The sequence below is a fragment of the Schistocerca cancellata genome, chromosome 1, assembly GCF_023864275.1.
Source record: "Schistocerca cancellata isolate TAMUIC-IGC-003103 chromosome 1, iqSchCanc2.1, whole genome shotgun sequence".
NCBI classification, from domain to species: domain Eukaryota; kingdom Metazoa; phylum Arthropoda; class Insecta; order Orthoptera; family Acrididae; genus Schistocerca; species Schistocerca cancellata.
This window is the reverse complement of record NC_064626.1, coordinates 942,460,067-942,480,313: the sequence shown is the minus strand read 5'-3', so window position 1 is coordinate 942,480,313 and position 20,247 is coordinate 942,460,067. Positions and strand designations below refer to the sequence as shown.

The 20,247-nt window shown below is 43.6% G+C and overlaps 1 protein-coding gene across 11 annotated transcripts in view; it reads left to right on the top strand.

Annotated features, from left to right (window-relative positions):
• The window catches only part of LOC126191547 (uncharacterized), a 344,682-nt gene that overhangs the window by 92,715 nt on the left and 231,720 nt on the right, over nt 1-20,247 (top strand). The gene's annotated exons all lie outside the window — the stretch shown is intronic.

Here is a 20,247-nt window from a genome sequence, read left to right as displayed (position 1 = left end):
TGTGGGGCGTTCAACTGCGGGGTCATCAGCGCCCGTACAAAGTCCCAGTTTTTACACAGTCCAATCTAGCCACTGTCACGAATGATGATAATGATGATGAAATGTTGAGGACAACACAAACACCCAGTCGGCGGGCAGAGAAAATCCCCAACCCGGCCAGGAATCTAACCTGGGAGCCCGTGATCCAGAGGCAGCAACGCTAGTTCCTTTCGTTATTTCCCTCTTAGAATTGTTAATCCACATGCATTTCTGAACACACTTAACAGTTTATGATTGAACAATAGAGTAAAATCCAGAAGAGCTATATCGACAGCCAAACTTTCCATTGGTATCAATTCTTCGTGCAATTTTGTCCCCGTTCTGAAACTTCCACTTCCTTCAGTGCTTCTTGATGTATCACTAAACCAATCGGCAATCCTGTCTTACATTTCGTTTGGTACGTAATTGTCGTTTATTCCAGCTCATTACTAAAAGTCAACAAGTGATGCCTTGCAAGAACTACTTGAACGTTTTACACTGTGAGTTCAAATAAATTATTTGAAAAAAAATTGTAAATTTGTCAGTGCCTTTGAATACAATAAGGGAATTTCTATACTTTAGTACTGACAACATTCAGGTTTCTGGCAACAAGTTAAAATCTGGAAGAAGGAGAAAACCTTTTCGGTATTTGAAAGTTTATTCCTAACTAAAGTTATAATTGCGAAAAATCACACTTTAAGTTAGCGGTATTCCTCAGTTTCGACAGAATTGTACTATAGAAATGGCGATGAAGAAAAAACTTAACCATTTTCATATAACGGCATTAGTTTATTATAAATAGCGCCCAAAACGAAGGTTAAAGCAAACGGTCCCAAACAACGGCCTTCTAGAGCTTGTTATTCTAAATGGCAAGGACAATTGGAAACATATAAAAAGCTTATAAATAGAATTTAACTATTGTAACCAGTATCGGTAACTACATGAGTCTTGGATTATAGCTCTGATGATTCAGCAAGTATAGTGCGTGTGATCGGTTGCTGCGTTGGACACAAAGCGAAATGAGCATGAGAATCCTTCCATGCCCTGAAATCGTTAGATAAAGCTTGTTGTACTGCTGAGATCGGTATATCACAGTATTATTACTACAAGGAAATTAATATGTACTACATAATTTATGTACAGAGGTGAATTATAAGGATTATAGAGATATAAGCGACGTACTGATATCTGTCAATGTCAACAACGCTTTGCAGCAGGTTTTACCATCGGTCCCATTGTCTCAAAGGCCACACCATTTTGTGACAACAAACACTAACCCATTCTGCGTCGAACAGTAAAGAATCATTAGACATACAAATACACCGCCTAAGGAAAACAAGTGAGGCACCGAAAAGACGCGGTCGAACGTCAGTGTAACATCGCAAACGTACACACGAACGGCGAGTGTAAAAATAATTTGAACTATAATTCTCTACAGCAAGTAAAACAGACACTGGAGTGCAATAGTGATGTAAGAGGCGCGGACAGCATCAGATGTTGAGTTGTAACTCGTGTGGGACAGCGTTATCGGCACCTAACAGTCTGAAAGGGACCATATTGTGGGTCACCATTTGGCCGGCTGGTCAGATCATACACTATACGGATTTCCGGTGTTTTCGCTGTGACAGTGGCCTGATGTTGGACTGCATAGGAACGTGAGAGCATGCATACTCGTCGTAAAGGATCCGGTTGACCACCTCTTACTAACACAAAGGAGGATCGCACTATTGCGCATCAAGCACATCATAGCACCTTGACATCTGCGCCTGTCATCCCAGAACAAATAACATTCTTCCTGCAAGATTCTGTGTCATCCCGCACTACTGGTAGGACTCTAATAGCAGCTGGCCTAGGGAATAACCGTCACATGCGTAGGTTGCCGTTAACACCACAACACAAATGGCTACGTTTGGGGTGGTCGCGTGACCGGGAAGCATGAACTGCTGATGAAAAGCGTCACACTATATTCAGCAATGAATCGTGGTTGCATACTAACCCATTTGACGATCGTACGCGAGTACGGCGGTGACTTGAGGTCCCATTCTTCCAATGTCTTGCAGGTGCACAGCGATGCGTCATGGTGTGGGGAGCCATCCGGTATAACCTCAGGTCACGCCGATGGTGATTGAGTGAACTCTAACGACACAACGGTACGTCAAGGACATTCAGCTTCCTCATGCTGCGGCAGCATCATAGTGCCATTTTTCAATAAGACAATGCTCGTCCACACATGAAAGATGTCTCTGAACTATCTGTACGATGCCGAGTGCCCGAAAGCACACATGTGGGACCAGCTCGGACGTCAACCCCGTCCCACCGACAACATCCCGGATATCAACGACAGTTACAGAAGTTGCGTGCCAGCTTGCCTCAAGAGAGGATACAACGGCTGTATGACATACTTTCCAAAGAAATCAGTGCCGGACAGAGGGAATGCAACGTCGTACTGATAAGTGATCTCATACTTCCGAATTCTTTGAGAATTTGATTTGATATTGTAATCATTAAAATAACATCAGGCGCCCCATCAACCTGTGAAGTTTCATTTCGTCCCTCCACTTCTTCTACGTGCTTCACGATTTCTGTCACGCAGTGTATTTCATATTTCCCAGCTCTATAATTAAAGGGCAGACCAGTAGCACCAAGGAGCAGTCCGTCTACCTTCCCACGTAACTTCCTCTTCCGCTACCTAGCACTGTTCCAGTGTTATTGTTGCCGTTCTCTTTCGCAAAATTATTTTTTACTAGTAGTCCCTGTACTTGATCTTTAACTTGGTATCAATACAGAAAAGAAACATTAGCCAGTTCTTGAGCACGCACAAGATTATGGCCTCTCCAGACTCCCCTCCCCCTTCCCTACTCCCCCAGTTGGTTACACGAGCAGCCGAACAGCTGATGCTGGGATGACCTCAGGAGAAAGGCATCTGAGGCGACCTTTCGACGTTCCGCTTGCATAACGTCCACTCCTTTGTAATGAACATTCGAGGCACGCCTCCTTCGCATTAGCCGGGCGCAGGCGCTGACCTATGGACTAGGCTCGGAAACCGCGATATTTGCGCGCTCTGTTGGTCAGGGGTGAATATCTGGAGAACATCTGTTAAAGTGAACATAGTTGTAAGTTAGGAGAGAATTTATAAAATAATTGTCACTTAGAATTCTCTAGAGAACTATTAGATTCTCAGAGCGCGAGCAGTCTTCGTGGTCACGTTGCTCTATTCACGGCATAAATCATGAAAAGTGGTGCTTGTTACATGTCACCCTCATATAAGCCGTGGTACTTTCGCGATGACTGCATTAAGAATGGCGTCGAAAAAATAATTAATTTTTGTTGTTAGCTTCCAAATGTTGCATCATTCCAGTGCGGAAATGTGAAATGTATTTTCGTCTACGATCGGACCAACATAACCATTTTCTCTCTCCTACACCGTTCCAGAAAATTTATTTTCATCCTGAGGAAAAAAATTTTCTTGATTAAGATAACACACACACACACAAAGAGTAAGAAAAAGCTATATTGTTTCACAACTGTCTTTTAAATCTCATCCCAATCAAACATGTTCTTTTAACGTGACACTTGAGACAGAAAATGACCAACGTAATCACTTCGATAAACGCGGACATGCACCCACAATTTTGATACACAACATATTGAAAACGAAAATGATCTGTATGATGTACTCTCAACACATGACCTTCAGACAACAAATTTTTTTAATATACATCCTTCGACAATACAGCCTTTAAATAAAAAGCTTACAACCACATATGAACTGACATACTCCAAATTTCGTAATAACACCCTTCAAATGTGGTCCGACCACATACAAAACTTCCACTCTTTTTCCATAGCACTTTCGACGAGAATTTTCCACTGTAAAAGTGAAGCTACTTTAATTTTATTAGCTAATTACTTGGTGCAGCATTCTGTATAATTTTTATGCAAGTACAAGTTACGCAGTCTTACAAAGTTTAATTAAACCAATTCTTTAGAGTATAGTTAATGTAATTTAATAAATATGTTTCCAATCTTCAGTTCGTAATTATGGTAGCATATGGTTTCCGAATACAAACTCGACAAAGGTGGAACGAATCTTTGCTAAAAAAATTTTAAAAAATCAACATTCTGCTGGTGACAGTCACGATGGAATCCAAACTGGCGCTTTTCGAGTACAAAAACAGTACTCTGTATTTTGTATTTGCATAACGCCCGCAGTGACTACCCAATGCTGGTCGTGCGTGCAAGTAGCATACTAAGGGCCTCATTAAGAGGAGAATATTTATTTCAAGTGTATTTGCCGCAACGTTAACACTGTGCAGCACACAAAAAAGAAACACTTCAAGAAGTGATGCATGGAGCATGTCCACTGTACCCGTTCCACGCAGAACATTCTGAGAATGAGCGGGAACCATCCAAGGCTGCAAAAATAGAGGACTTCAGACAAGACATGAGAGGCTGATGGTGTCTTTCTGTGAGAGCAGCTATCTTCACCTGGGGGAATACCTGTGTCCGCTAAGGGCATCCACAACAGGCGATGACTGTTGGCTGGAGCGCATGAATGCCCCAAATCGTTACTGTACACATAACTGCATCTGCTCGTTACGAGTGAAGAAAACACGCGTCAATACTCCTCTCTAACTGTTCTTGATTGCTTGTTTACGCAGCCATAACCATTATCCTAATCGTAGTTACGTAACAAATGTCGAAAGACAGGGTAATCGATTCCTTAACATTTTCTTAACAAGATCATTGGTAACAGAGATGTAAATGTATGTAACAATCTCTTAAATGCAAGAATACAGCACTTGTGGGCGCTTTAGTTTCTTTCGTGAAGCTACTTGGGGATTGACAGTTCCTGGCTAGCTGTTATTTAGAGCCAAGAAACGCTGTACGTGACACGAAACCGCTGCCACAGTACGGTGCACCTGTTTTCCAGATAGAGCAGTATTTTCAGTAATAATACCACAGTATTGCACCAACAAAAAAAAGACGATACACACGCAAACATGCACACACACACACACACACACACACAGAGAGAGAGAGAGAGAGAGAGAGAGAGATAAGTTCGACACACAATGCTTATTATTTAATAAGCTAGAATTGCAAATTTAAATAGTCTTTTTTATCTTATAGAGACGTGGTGGAAGGAAGTGCTAACCCGCAATTCAGTAAGAATTACTTGGATGACGTTATCTCTTGTCTACGCCAATGTACCACATGCTAGTAACAAGTAATTTGATATGTACCGCTACAAAGCATTGTCTATATAAACTGTTTTGCTTTATTGCGTATATGTTAAATTTAACCAACTATACAACATGCAATAACTAAAAATACGCTCCTGTGGGTTAACACTTTCTTCTGCCGACCCCATATTATGTACTCCATCAAGTTTTTTGTTTGAATAAATGACATGTGTTTCAACACAAACTGCTTCCCACATGTACGTGCATCATCGGTGAAGTGTCGGACAAATTATAATCTTCGTCTAACCCTACAATTTCTCCCATTCGCTGCTCGTACCAGCGCCGATATAATTATTCCCGGACTCACTAAAGGTATGACAGGAGCTGCAGGAAGTGGAAAGGCGCCATGCTACCATTAATTTAGGTATGTTTCTAAAACAAATTTATTAATAGGAAATTCCTTCACAACATTTACAAAAATCACACGTTACCCAACACCTGTTTTTTTTAAAAAAAAGAAGGGTACGCTTTACAACACCCTTGATTAAATATTAACCCTGATCCAATATTGATAGCAAATAGCCCTGATACAATGACGTCAAACTTAAGCTGAAGACAATTACAACGACTAGTTTCGGCTGAAACTAGGTAACTACTTGACATTAAAATTTAAATCCCCAACTTCTATTAAAATACATATAGTAAAGCCTTAAACAAAATTTATAATGGTACATTGACATCAATTCAAATTTCAAAACAATCATCAGGTAAAATCAATTTAGCAACAGAACTTAAAACCCACAATAGCAGTTACACGGAGATCCCTACTCACAAGTTTTACTCACAAAAAATTTCCCTCGTACCACAGTCCAAGATTTACTTAGGTGCTGTAAGGAAGTGGTACACATTTCACAATAAAACTTAGGCACAGAGCACATTCAGATGAACTCCAAATAAGGAGACGCGAGTTGTTCAATTACAAAAGATGATTACTTAACTCAAAGATTGATCTGCAACGTTAGAATTCAACCACGGCTATCTCAATGGGTATGCAGTGGCGTAAACTTGCAATCATATTTTATTTCACACTTTAGTCCTGAGTACACTTCTTGGCGATACATTATACACATCATTAAATTGGCATGATATAACCTGAAACATAAATCAGTTACCACCGGCCCTACACGTACACACAACACAAATGACGCCTAAAAGGGGAGATTCAGTGACAATGTTTTCAACACGAAAACATAAAATAAACAGACCACCAGCTATTGAATAGTAGAACTACTCAGCTTCACATGGAGTGAACAAGCACTTGCCCATAAATACAACCAGGGTGCAGCGATAGTGTAGTGATGACTGCACAGACGTTCAAGCTTTGATTTGATAGACAGTCTCTTCAAGAGAACCGATACAGGATCCGAAAGCATAGTCACCGTTCACTGTCAACGCGTCGCCGAACACCAGTACAGTGTGACCAGCAAACACTTGAATCCAGAATTGGTGGTTCTTTTCAAACAAACTCTTCTCAACCCCAACGAGGCCGCGCTGTCGCTCCAGGTCCAGACAAGTTGTTTCCGACACAAACGCGCTTCTGTTGCCAGCAGCGGCACGGCTCGCCACCTTCCTCGTGCCGTTGCTAACACAAAACCTCTTCGCCGACCCGCATGCGCCGCCTAGCTTACCACGTTCACACGATAAGTTATTCTCTCGCAAAGAGAATCTATACCAGCACCGACTCCACCAGAGAGACAAAAAGTGGGAAAAATACAAAATAACTTTCGGGAAAGTTCAACGCACGGCACAACTGGCATTTGTCACGGTAATCTGTTCTTCTAGGTACCTATTTTCTACAGTTATCTTTTCGCGTCTATTCCTTATGATATACTTTCAGTTGCTACTGTATCCGTCCTGTCTGCCTACGTATCTGAAAGGTAAGCGCGACTGTAGTGTGAAGAATCCAGCTTCTATTCGCGCTACTGCCAGGGACTTTTCCCTGGAGGGAGGAGTGGGAAAGAATGCACTCTGCCTCGTGATGCCACCTAACAAGGGAACCTCCCCATCGCACACCCCTCAGACTTAGTTATAAGTTGGTACAGTGGATAGGCTTTGAAAAACTGAACACAGCTCAATCGATAAAACAGGAAGAAGTTGTGTGGAACTATGAAAAAAATAAGCAAAATATACAAACTGAGTAGTCCATGCGCAAGATAGGCAACATCAAGGAGAGTGTGAGCTCAGGAGAGCCGTGGTCCCGTGGTTAGCATGAGCAGCTGCGAAACGAGAGGTCCTTGGTTCAAGTCTTCCCTCGAGTGAAAAGTTTAATTTTTTATTTTCAGACAATTATTATCTGTCCGTCCGTCCGTCCGATGCGAGGTAACTGCGCCGTAGTATGGGGACGCTACACCTAAACAAACATCGAAACACACGACGACAGTCGCCTACAGCGCACGGAAGAGAGAGTATTCCTGCTAACGAGGCTCCCTGGCTGGCAGTTGACTGTCCGCTACTTTGGACGAGAGTGCATTAAATACGTGAGATGTATTCCGTGGGAAATATGAATCCACCAAATATAGCTCGCGACTTCAATAACAAGGTAAATGAATATTTTCCGAACTGTAAGGAATCGGAAAGTTCCTTAAGGGATCGAACCATTGTCGAACATTTGTATGATTATGTGAACAGAGACGTCAATGAACGAAAGGACAGATCATAACTTTGCGAAAATAAAGAAAGTAAACTTTTCACTCGAGGGAAGACTTGAACCAAGGACCTCTCATTCCGCAGCTGCTCACGTTACCACGGGACCACGGCACCCCTGAGCTCATACTATCCTTGATGTTACCTATCGTGCGCATGGACTACTCAGTTTATATATTTTGCTTATTATTTTCATAGTTCTACATAGCTTCTTCCTGTTTTCTCGATTGATCTGTGTTCAGTTTTTCAAGGCCTATCCACTGTAACAACTTGTAACTAAATCTGAGGGGAGTGCGATGGGGAGGTTCCCTTGTAAGTAGTAGCGGCTATAAGTCACGCAAACCGACAACGGCTTGGGGAGCCCCTCCATACCGCATCCAGTGACGCTTGTGGACAAAGTTTGCTTACTCTATCTGTCCAGTTCACTTTTAACATCCTCCGGCAGCGCCTCTTTTCTCGCTCTGATAGTTTCTTTATCAGTTTTACTACCCTCCACATTTAGTGTCATGAGCTCCAGACATACAATCTGAGCAGCTACATCCTCGATCGTTCTGCATCTATTTCCCCTTGCTTCAGCCCTATTGCAATACATTGCTCCCTACTGCGATTTACAACTGTGCCCTCTCCAATCTTTAGCATGCGAGAGCAATGTTTGGGAAGGCACACACTTCAGCCTTCAAGCAAGTAAGAAGGCAGACTAACCAGAAAAACAAGCAGTGCGTGAAGGCCTAGACTACGAGCATAAAATTCTGTACTGAACTTTACGTGAGACTTAAAACAATACTTAAAATAAAATTGATAATAAGAATGGAAATCAAATAATTTAGATTAAGGACCGCTCTAGAGATACATACAACCAAGGATTTCGTGACAGCAATACTTATCGGCAACTAAATATTCCAGACTAGGTCTATACTGAAACTTAATTAATGACACAATAAGACTCTTTTGATTCGAACAGACGTGGTGAATACGCCACATGATCCCTGTGACGAAGAAGAAGGTGCAAATCACATCCTGTTTGAAGGCAAAAAGATTGTAAATTCATAAAAAACGTTTATGCACTTCAGTAGTGATAAAGCAATTTGCCTGGAGAACAGTCTGTGTTATATTGCAATGTTCAAATGAATATCAGGCAGCCCATATGTATGTGTGTGAAGTTTATTAAAACGAAACAAGATACTAAGAACGCTATTCCATACCCAATGCTGAAATGAAATTTAATAATCTAGATTTGAATGAGAAAGTAAAGAAAGACGATTAGTGTACTGCCTGTTCATCTAACGTAACACGAATGTTACGAAATAGATTCCAGCACATTTTATCGTGCTTCATAGAAAAAAGGCGCTGTATACCATTTATGGAGACCCATGTGTTTTGCGGCCAGCGTGGTCGGTTTCGAGCATTGCATGACTACGCATTAGTCTCTAACGGTGTATAATTCCAAATGAGACACGTAACGTGCACTAGTTGGAGAAAGCTAATGGAGGACCGATTCTACTACAAGCTTGTTCGAGCGCAGTGCGATCTGGGCCACACAGTACGTGCACACGCCTTCACTTGCGGCAAGTAAGGCGTGATCAGAGTCGCGTCGTATTTTAAATTATTCGAAATTCTTGTAATTTGTTCACGAATTTACTACACTTTTATTATGGAATGAAACGATAATGCTCTCTGTTATTAAATACAAATTATTTTTGTTTGCTTTTGTAGCATTGTACTGCTGATAACGCTTCTCTCGTTGCAGAACGTGTTACATTTGTGCGGCTTCTTTAGACAATGCATTGTGAACGGAATCACTAGAAAGTAAATGCATAAATTTTCATTAATATACCATCGAGACATTCTTCCAGTAAACGGATATTAAGAGAAATGTTTATTTCTGGTTGTGTTTCCTCTTGGCTAGTGCTCGATGACATGTTCTGGGAGATTTGACAGATTACGCCAAATACAGCGTGCGCACGAACGTTACCGCACGCCGTTTCCTCCATCCTGGCGTTGATAGCCGTTACGTAAGCTGCGCTTACCTTGCCGCGAGCGCAATGAGTCGCTGAGCCGGGGCTGGGGAGTCCGTAACGGGTTATGACTTACTGCGGCACCGGGGTTAGCGAACTGTATCCGAGCGAACTTTCTCCGGGCCGGGCCGGGGTTGCCTCAGCGCAAAATGCAAACGGCCGAGGCGGCGCTGTGGCTGTTTCTTGTGCGACAACCGCGGAAACAGCGTTCTGTCCGGTTACGGGCTGCGCCGACCCGGACAGCCTGCACTCTTACCGCTCCGGCGTGGCCGGGGAGAGCGTGCGCGCCAGACCCCACTGTTCCGATATCACTGTCGTAGGGAATCGTGGGGAGAAGTGAACCTTTTTCTACAGCGGCCGCAGAAGACAATACGACGTCAAAGGACATGCGAATCATGTCCACAAGAACCGCAGAACCGCTAAAGTTGTAGTATGCGAAATAGCATTGGACGAAAAATACTGAATCACTATCATGGATGAGAAGTCCGCCCCGATAGCTGAGTCGTCAGCGTGACAGATTGCCGTCCTATGGGCGCGGGTTCGATTCCCATTTTCTCCGCTGGGGGACTGGGTGTTGTGTTGTCTTCATCATCGTTTCATCCCCATCCGGCGTGCAGGTCGCCCAATGTAGTGTCGAATCTCATAAGACCTGCACCAAGGCGGCCGGGCCTGCCCTCGTAAGGCCGGCCGGAGTGGCCAAGTGGTTCTGGAACAGCGCGACCGCTACGGTCGCAGGTTCGAATCCTGCCTCGGGCATGGATGTGTGTGATGTCCTCAGGTTAGTTAGGTTTAAGTAGTTCTAAGTTCTAGGGGACTGATGACCTCAGAAGTTAAGTCCCATAGTGCTCAGAGCCATTTGAACCATTTGCCCCCGTGAGGGGCCTCCCGGCCAATGACGCCAAATACTCATTTCCATTTCCATGGATGAGAAGCGGTCACAAGTATCAAAGCAGTAAATACTTCCAGTCCGCTACAATAAAGCGTCTGCACACCCAACAAAAGAGAGGAAAATTAGGGAAAAAAACATCGATCTCGTGCCGAACCAAAAGGTGCCATAGTGTAAATGCAAAGTTCCATGCACATTTATCGAAACACGTTACATCTCTTTCTAAAGTGGGCTGCAAATTCATTGACTGTCGCTGAAGCTTAACTGGAGCTATGTAGAAACTTCGTACTATCATCACATTTATTTGGCCTAAACTGGAACGTGAGCATACATACATGATTGTGTAAAACTCTAAATCCTGTTTAAAGAAAATGATGATGATAAACTGATTCCAGCCATGAAATGACAAACTGTCCTTTTATTTCATAAGACAAATGCAGTAATAGCTTACTATACAGACTTTGGCTAGCGCGAAGCTAAGTTATCATTACACTACAAGACACTTTCTTAATTAGCAATTACGAGCGGAAATAGTGAATTTTTGCAGGCAAGGGAAGGAAATTGGATGTTATTGGGCGTCAACAGCAGCGGAAGTCTGTTTACAAGATTTTTCTTCAATCTCCGACATGTCGTGAAATGGAAACTACAATGAGAATGAGTTATATGTTCTCGCCATAGTCGCCGCTCTGACTTAGACCTCTGTCATAGCTTGATATCAACTTTCCATTACCCTCTCTACGCTGGTCTGCAGCTCGCTCTTGGTTTCAAAATGCTGTTCTTGTAGTCAGCGGTTCACGTGAGCGAAGAAGTGGAAATCAGAGGAGGCCACGTCCGGATTATCAAACACTTTTCGTCAAAAACGCTGAACCTGCAGTGTGCGACCGAGCATTGTCATGAAGAAGGAAACTCATGACAGTTATTTATGTGGGCTGCATGAAATCAGGCGGACAGACTTCACACTTGATGGGAGACTCTACTGTTCTAAGCATCTCTACGTGTTCATTGTACGCTCAGAATTGAAAATTGCGATATGACGCGATCGACGGGCATACTAAAGAAACAGGGCAACACATCTGTGCAAAGCTTCATCGGACTTTCATTGTGGTTTTAATTTCGCAACCGATCAAAAGTGGAAAAAACAACAGCCCTCATATATTTGTTAATCATTCGGCATGTCCAGGAAAATGGTGAATTAATTAATATCTCTCATAAACGAATAAAATGAGGGGTTATATTTCGGGAATGCGATCGATTTCACTAAGAAATCGCCAGTTCCATAGCTCATTTATTCCTTGAACACTGTTCCGTACATTCCTGTGAAAACACTTAGAGTACTCTATCATCTTGAACAATAAGCTATAGCCTTTAACGAAATGCACACTAAATAAAGAAATAGTGGTAATTAGTGTGGGAACGAAACTGATGATGTCGAGGGTCACTGAATGCTGGAATTATATTTAAACAGTCCTGTGCAAATTCCTAGTCGTAGACTGATAATCTATCTTTTTTATTTAGCAAGTCTCTGCATCTGTTGACTGCTTGATATTTATTTTTGAACTTAAGCAGAGTGCTGACCATTTGTTTATTTGTGTGTTTCAGGTAAGTGTGCGGAACAAACGCTGCAGTCGCCGTCTGAAGTAAACGATGTTTTACAGCGACGCCCCTTGGTGACACTTCGGTAAAGTAAGCTGTTAATAACTGCCACTCTAAAGCCTTTCTTCAAGGTACTTTCCAAAGTTCGATGTCGATTCCATGCATGTATCTTTCCGACCTTTCACCTATGTGGTTCTGTAGGTGAATATATTATTTTAACAGTTATGACGCCTAAGTGTTGAAAATTTCATGTTCAACAGGTAGGAGATATATTTGTTAACTTCGTGTGAAACAATTTGTTGCTCTATTATTAAACTTATTATTTTTCCGGCAAAACAAAATAACTGCTCTTACACAAACAAAGGCCACTGTCACACTAATCTACATCTACATCTACATCTATACTCCGCGAGCCACCTTACGGTGTGTGGCGGAGGGTACTTATTGTACCACTATCTGATCCCCCCTTCCCTGTTCCATTCACGAATTGTGCGTGGGAAGAACGACTGCTTGTAAGTCTCCGTATTTGCTCTAATTTCTCGGATCTTTTCGTTGTGATCATTACGCGAGATATATGTGGGCGGTAGTAATATGTTGCCCATCTCTTCCCGGAATGTGCTCTCTCGTAATTTCGATAATAAACCTCTCCGTATTGCGTAACGCCTTTCTTGAAGTGTCCGCCACTGGAGCTTGTTCAGCATCTCCGTAACGCTCTCGCGCTGACTAAATGTCCCCATGACGAATCGCGCTGCTTTTCGCTGGATCATGTCTATCTCTTCTATTAATCCAACCTGGTAAGGGTCCCATACTGATGAGCAATACTCAAGAATCGGACGAACAAGCGTTTTGTAAGCTACTTCTTTCGTCGATGAGTCACATTTTCTTAGAATTCTTCCTATGAATCTCAACCTGGCGCCTGCTTTTCCCACTATTTGTTTTATGTGATCATTCCACTTCAGATCGCTCCGGATAGTAACTCCTAAGTATTTTACGGTCGTTACCGCTTCCAATGATTTACCACCTATGGCATAATCGTACTGGAATGGATTTCTGCCCCTATGTATGCGCATTATATTACATTTATCTACGTTTAGGGAAAGCTGCCAGCTGTCGCACCATGCATTAATCCTCTGCAGGTCTTCCTGGAGTACGTACGAGTCTTCTGATGTTGCTACTTTCTTGTAGACAACCGTGTCATCTGCAAATAGCCTCACGGAGCTACCGATGTTGTCAACTAAGTCATTTATGTATATTGTAAACAATAAAGGTCCTATCACGCTTCCTTGCGGTACTCCCGAAATTACCTCTACATCTGCAGATTTTGAACCGTTAAGAATGACATGTTGTGTTCTTTCTTCTAGGAAATCCTGAATCCAATCACACACCTGGTCCGATATTCCGTAAGCTCGTATTTTTTTCACTAAACGTAAGTGCGGAACCGTATCAAATGCCTTCCTGAAGTCCAGGAATACGGCATCAATCTGCTCGCCAGTGTCTACGGCACTGTGAATTTCTTGGGCAAATAGGGCGAGCTGAGTTTCACATGATCTCTGTTTGCGGAATCCATGTTGGTTATGATGAAGGAGATTTGTATTATCTAAGAACGTCATAATACGAGAACACAAAACATGTTCCATTATTCTACAACAGATTGACGTAAGCGAAATAGGCCTATAATTATTCGCATCTGATTTATGACCCTTCTTGAAAATGGGAACGACCTGCGCTTTCTTCCAGTCGCTAGGTACTTTACGTTCTTCCAGCGATCTACGATAAATTGCTGATAGAAAGGGGGCAAGTTCTTTAGCATAATCACTGTAGAATCTTAAGGGTATCTCGTCTGGTCCGGATGCTTTTCCGCTACTAAGTGATAGCAGTTGTTTTTCAATTCCGATATCGTTTATTTCAATATTTTCCATTTTGGCGTCCGTGCGACGGCTGAAGTCAGGGACCGTGTTACGATTTTCCGCAGTGAAACAGTTTCGGAACACTGAATTCAGTATTTCTGCCTTTCTTCGGTCGTCCTCTGTTTCGGTGCCATCGTGGTCAACGAGTGACTGAATAGGGGATTTAGATCCGCTTACCGATTTTACATATGACCAAAACTTTTTAGGGTTCTTGTTTAGATTGTTTGCCAATGTTTTATGTTCGAATTCGTTGAATGCTTCTCTCATTGCTCTCTTTACGCTCTTTTTCGCTTCGTTCAGCTTTTCCTTATCAGCTATGATTCGACTACTCTTAAACCTACAGACAACAGATATTCTGCATTCTATTGAGAAGGCATCACGCTTCACAGCTATTGGTCATTTATCTTTGGTGCATGCGTACTTTGTCAGCATCAGTCACGTTATTTGAACCTCCACGCACTCGAGCGATTTACTATCGCGATTTCGCAGTTAATTTTCTCGCACGTTTCAGCAGTGCGTGTGAAACAATGAAGCCGCGCACACTGCAACGCTGATGCTGCGAATTTTGCGTTCTCGAGGTGAGAGAATTGTTCTCGCTGTCTGTTGCTGCAAAGCAGCGATCTCGCCGACTGCCACGAAGCAGTCGTTGTAGGTGAATGGGGCAGCGCACGTGCGTTCGCAACCCCAAGAACAGTTGCCGTCTGCTTGTCATCGATACAGCCGCTTTGGACGTTTAATTGTACATTTATGGTGTGAAGATAAAAAAAAAGAATACACTGAACTGTAGCACACAGCTCGCAAGGAGTGTCGCGATAGGATTACGTAGAGAGTTGCGTGGTTTCAAGTGTGTGTAAAGTTCTGTTAGTGTTTTGCTGCGAAACCAGATCAGGAGAGAAATGATATAGATGAACATCACTGTTAAACTATTTTGCGTTTGAGCTTAGCGGTGGCTCGAATGTGGCTCTTTGAAACTCGAAATATCAGAATATGCTTCGCTCCCTAGCGAGAGCCCTTTCATTTGCATGAACAAATCTACAATTACCAAAAACGGTTAAAAATAAATTCTGTTTCCTCAGGCAGGAATAAATTGATTCAGTGTTCACAACGATTGTGGTCGACCAGATTTTCAAAAATGGTTCAAATGGCTCTGGCCACCATGGGACTTAATTGCTGAGGTCATCAGTCCCTTATAACTTAGAACTACTTAAACCTAACTAACCTAAGGACATCAACACATCCATGCTCGAGGCAGGATTCGAACCTGTGACCACTGCGGTCGCACGGCTCCAGACTGTAGCGCCTAGAACAGCTTTTTTTTTCATCTCCTTTTGTTCGCTTTTGTTCGTTGCATCTGCTCGGGGCGGACATCTTAAGACATCCGTTTAAGTTCGTTGTTGATCGATTAATTCAGTTTTTATTATTACAGAGGGCAGCTAACCTTCTGACCGAACACGCTGAGCTACCGTGCCGGCTGTCAGCCACTCCGGCCGGCTGACTAGATTTTGATACATTTTTCTTGCCATGGTACTTCGCCAGAATTGGCCATTAAGTAATCAGTGAGAACATTTCTTCTAGTTTCAAATGAACTTCCTCCTTGGGTTCATGGGTTTTCATTTTCCCTATCATATAATACCCTTCTCATATGCCTTGGAAGCTTTGAACCACCTTTCTTGTGTAAACTTCGGTATTCATTCTTTGTGCAAGACTTCCCACAAAGCTTCACAAACTTTCGTTACTATTTTATGCTGTGTAGTGTGGCCGAGTGTGTATTGACAGTACAGATCAATTAGACTGCAGCCACTGCCCAGATATCTGAAAAAGCTGAACAGTTGACGTTACAGCAGTTTTTTTCTTTTCATACAACGACTGTACGTTCACTCCAATACAAAAATATTTAGTTTCATCTTCAAATGGTTCAAATGGCTCTAAGCGCTATGGGACTTAACATCTGAGGTCCTCATTCCCCTAGACTTAGAACTACTTAATCCTAACTAACCTAAGGGCATCACATACATCGATGCCCGAGGCAGGATTCGAACCTGCGGCCGTAGCGGCAGCGCGGTTCCGGACTGAAGCGCCTAGAACAGCTCGACCATAGCGGACAGCTGTGTCACAAACGCTCCTTCTATATCTACATCTACATCTACATCCATACTCCGCAAGCCACCTGACGGTGTGTGGCGGAGGGTACTTTGAGTACCTCTATCGGTTCTCCCTTCTATTCCAGTCTCGTATTGTTCGTGGAAAGAAAGATTGTCGGTATGCCTCTGTGTGGGCTCTAATCTCTCTGATTTTATCCTCATGGTCTCTTCGCGGAACATACGTAGGAGAGAGCAATATACTGCTTGACTCCTCGGTGAAGGTATGCTCCCGAAACTTCAACAAAAGCCTGTACCGAGCTACTGAGCGTCTCTCTTGCAGAGTCTTCCATTGGAGTTTATCTATAACCTCCGTTACGCTTACGCCATTACTGAATGATCCTATAACGAAGCGCGCTGCTCTCCGTTGAACATCAGGGAGAGAGACTACCTGGGAAGTTGGTGATTACGCAAGGGACAGAGCGGCTGTTTGCTGATGATGCTGTGGTGTACGGGAAGGTGTCGTCGTTGAGTGACTGTAGGAGGATACAAGATGACTTGGACAGGATTTGTGATAGGTGTAAAGAATGGCAGCTAACTCTAGATATAGATAAATGTAAATTAATGCAGATGAATAGGAAAAAGAATCCCGTAATGTTTGAATACTCCATTAGTAGTGTAGCGCTTGACACAGTCACGTCGATTAAATACTTGGGCGTAACATTGCAGAGCGATATGAAGTGGGACAAGCATGTAATGGCAATTGTGGGGAAGACGGATAGTCGTCTTCGGTTCATTGGTAGAATTTTGGGAAGATGTGGTTCATCTGTAAAGGAGACCGCTTATAAAAGACTAATACGACCTATTCTTGAGTACTAGGACATAGAAGCAATTCAGAGGCGGGCTGCTAGATTTGTTACTGGTAGGTTTGATCATCACGCGAGTGTTACGGAAATGCTTCAGGAACTCGGGTGGGAGTCTCTGGAGGAAAGGAGGCGTTTTTTTCGTGAATCGCTACTGAGGAAATTTAGAGAACCAGCATTTGAGGCTGATTGAGGTAGAGTTTTACTGCCGCCAACTTATATCTCGCGGAAAGACCACAAAGATAAGATAAGAGAGATTAGGGCTCGTACAGAGGCATATAGGCAGTCATTTTTCCCTCGTTCTGTTTGGGAGTGGAACAGGGAGAGAAGATGCTAGTTGTGGTACGAGGTACCCTCCGCCACGCGCCGTATGGTGGATTGCGGAGTATGTATGTAGATGTAGATGTAGATCATTCAGCAGCTGTGATCTAAACTTCGGCAAAGTCCACAACCTCCTGCGCCTCTTAAAGTATTCGCAAACGAAATAAGCAAACACTGCCTGCTTTCTTCTGCCTACGTGCATACTGGTTGGTTTCCAGTGCTACTGCTGCGCTATTATCGCTGCGCTGCCGCCGTGTGTGCACGGAAAAGATTTCTAACGCCGCGAACTCGCTGCGAGCACGCCAGCTGTTACTTGCGCTCCGGCCGGAGTGGCCGAGCGGTTAAAGGCGCTACAGTCTGGAACCGCACGACCACTACGCTCGCAGGTTCGAATCCTGCCTCGGGCATGGATGTGTGTGACGTCCTTAGGTTAGTTAGGTTCAAGTAGTTCTAAGTTCTAGGGGACTTATGACCCCAGCAGTTGAGTCCCATAGTGCTCAGAGCCATTTTTTTGTTACTTGCGCGTGTGCATCGAGCCTTATAGCCACACCTCGTATGTGGAAAGAAACTGAAGCCGTTACAGAAAGGTATCAGCAAAGAACGAAGGAACTGTGAGTCGTGATTGTACGAGCGGCCGCAACTCTAGTAAGCAGTACTACACACGGGCGGCAGCACTGTCACTCGCGAATGCGGCGTCGGTTCCGGCAGGTGGGTGTGGCGGCGTGGCGCGGTGAGAGGAGGGGTGGCGCGAAGCGCGTGCCGGAACCGCCTCTGCCCACGCGACGCCCGACACTTCCGCCGCTACTGGACGTTACCTGCTACCCACTACCTGCTTGTCTGCTCCCCGCTCTGTTTCCCCGTCTCTCGTGCCAACTCTGCCCCTTGCGTAACCACCGACTTCCCAGGTCGTCTCTCTCCCTGATGTTCAAGATTTCTCTGCTAACGACGCGTTGCCATCCAGTGAGTAAAATGCGGCATTGCGAAATACTAGATTAGGCACGAGAGCGGAATGAAAACTTGCCAACATAACAGATGGCAGCATGTCGTTATCAGCATGGTGTCGCCGTCAGAAAGGAAAGTAGCGTCGAGAGTACACGAGGAGCTGACGTTACCGTGACGAAAGCGATATGACGCGCAGAAAGATAGAAGATATGAAGACAGCGTTGTTTCATCTGTTTTATCATATAAACGATGAATAACGACTTGAAACCACTGCTCTCACTCTCACTCTCTCTCTCTCTCTCTCTCTCTCTCTCTCTCTCTCGGTTCTAGGCGCTACAGTCTGGAACCGCGCGACCGCTACGGTCGCAGGTTCGAATGCTGCCTCGGGCATGGATGTGTGTGATGTCCTTAGGTTAGTTAGGTTTAAGTAGTTCTAAGTTCTAGAGGACTGATGACCTCAGAAGTTAAGTCCCATAGTGCTCAGAGCCATTTGAACCATTTGAGCCTCTCTGTCTCTTTCTCTCTCTCTCTCTCTCTCTCTCTCTCTTGACAGTCACTCCAGTTCAGCAAATTTTCCACCTCGTTTTGCTAAACGCTTCACTGCACGTTATCACGTTTGTAGGCATCTTCCCCAGAGCGTTTTCCGCAGCTCGCGGCCTTGCGGTAGCGTTCTCACTTCCCGCGCACGGGGTCCCGGGTTCGATTCCCAGCGGAGTCAGGGATTTTCCCTGCTTCGAGATGACTGGGTGTTGTTGTGTCGTCTTCATCCTCACCATTCATCCCCATTACGGACGGAGGAAGGCAATGGCAAACCACCTCCTCTAGGACCTTGCTAGACGGCTGTGCGGGTCTCCCGCATCCTACCCTACGCTCCTCGGAGTATGAGACCTCATCATCATCTCCAGAGCGTTAGAATTCTGTTGTTGCTATAGCGCTTTGTTCGATGAAAACAGTTATCAGTAATAACCGAAGATCAAAATATTCGCCTGCTTTCTTCTATACCACTTGTCGAAATCATTGATCCGATACCTTGGATCTTGAGCCTTTTATAGAAGGTTGGTGCATAAGCTCCTAGCTTGTTTGTTTTGCAAGTGATTCTATATCGATTGTCATTTTATACGGGGTGTTTATAAATGAATATCGGGGTTTTAACGCTTTATAATATTTATTACATTAAACTTACAGTCATAAATGATAAGTCAAATGAAAGATCAACTCAAACAGTTTTACCAAGAACTTCATAAATGTTCAATGTGAGCACCATTTGTCACACAGCACACAAGTCTGTAGCCGAGTTCTTCCCAAACGTTGATAAGTGTCTCTTCAGTGATTGTAGCAACAGCTGCTTCAATCCGGTTTCTTAATTCAGGGAGGTCTGCTGGTAGCGGGAGCACGTACACACGATACTTGCTGAAGCCCCAAATGAAAAAATCGCATGGCGTTTAGTCGAGTGATCGTCGAGGCCATGCAAAACAAGCCCTGTCATTGGGCCCCTTGCGGCCTATCCAGCGCTTGGGCTATAGACTTGATGTATGCCGTGTGACAAATGGTGCTCACATTGAACATTTATAAGGTTCTTGGTAAAACTGTTTTAGTTGCTCTTTCATTTGACATAACAATTATAACTGTAAATTTAATGTAATAAACATTATAAAGCGTTAAAACCCCGATATTCATTTATAAACACACTGTATTTGTAGTTCACTGTTGCTATTTGTGTTTATATGTTGTCATT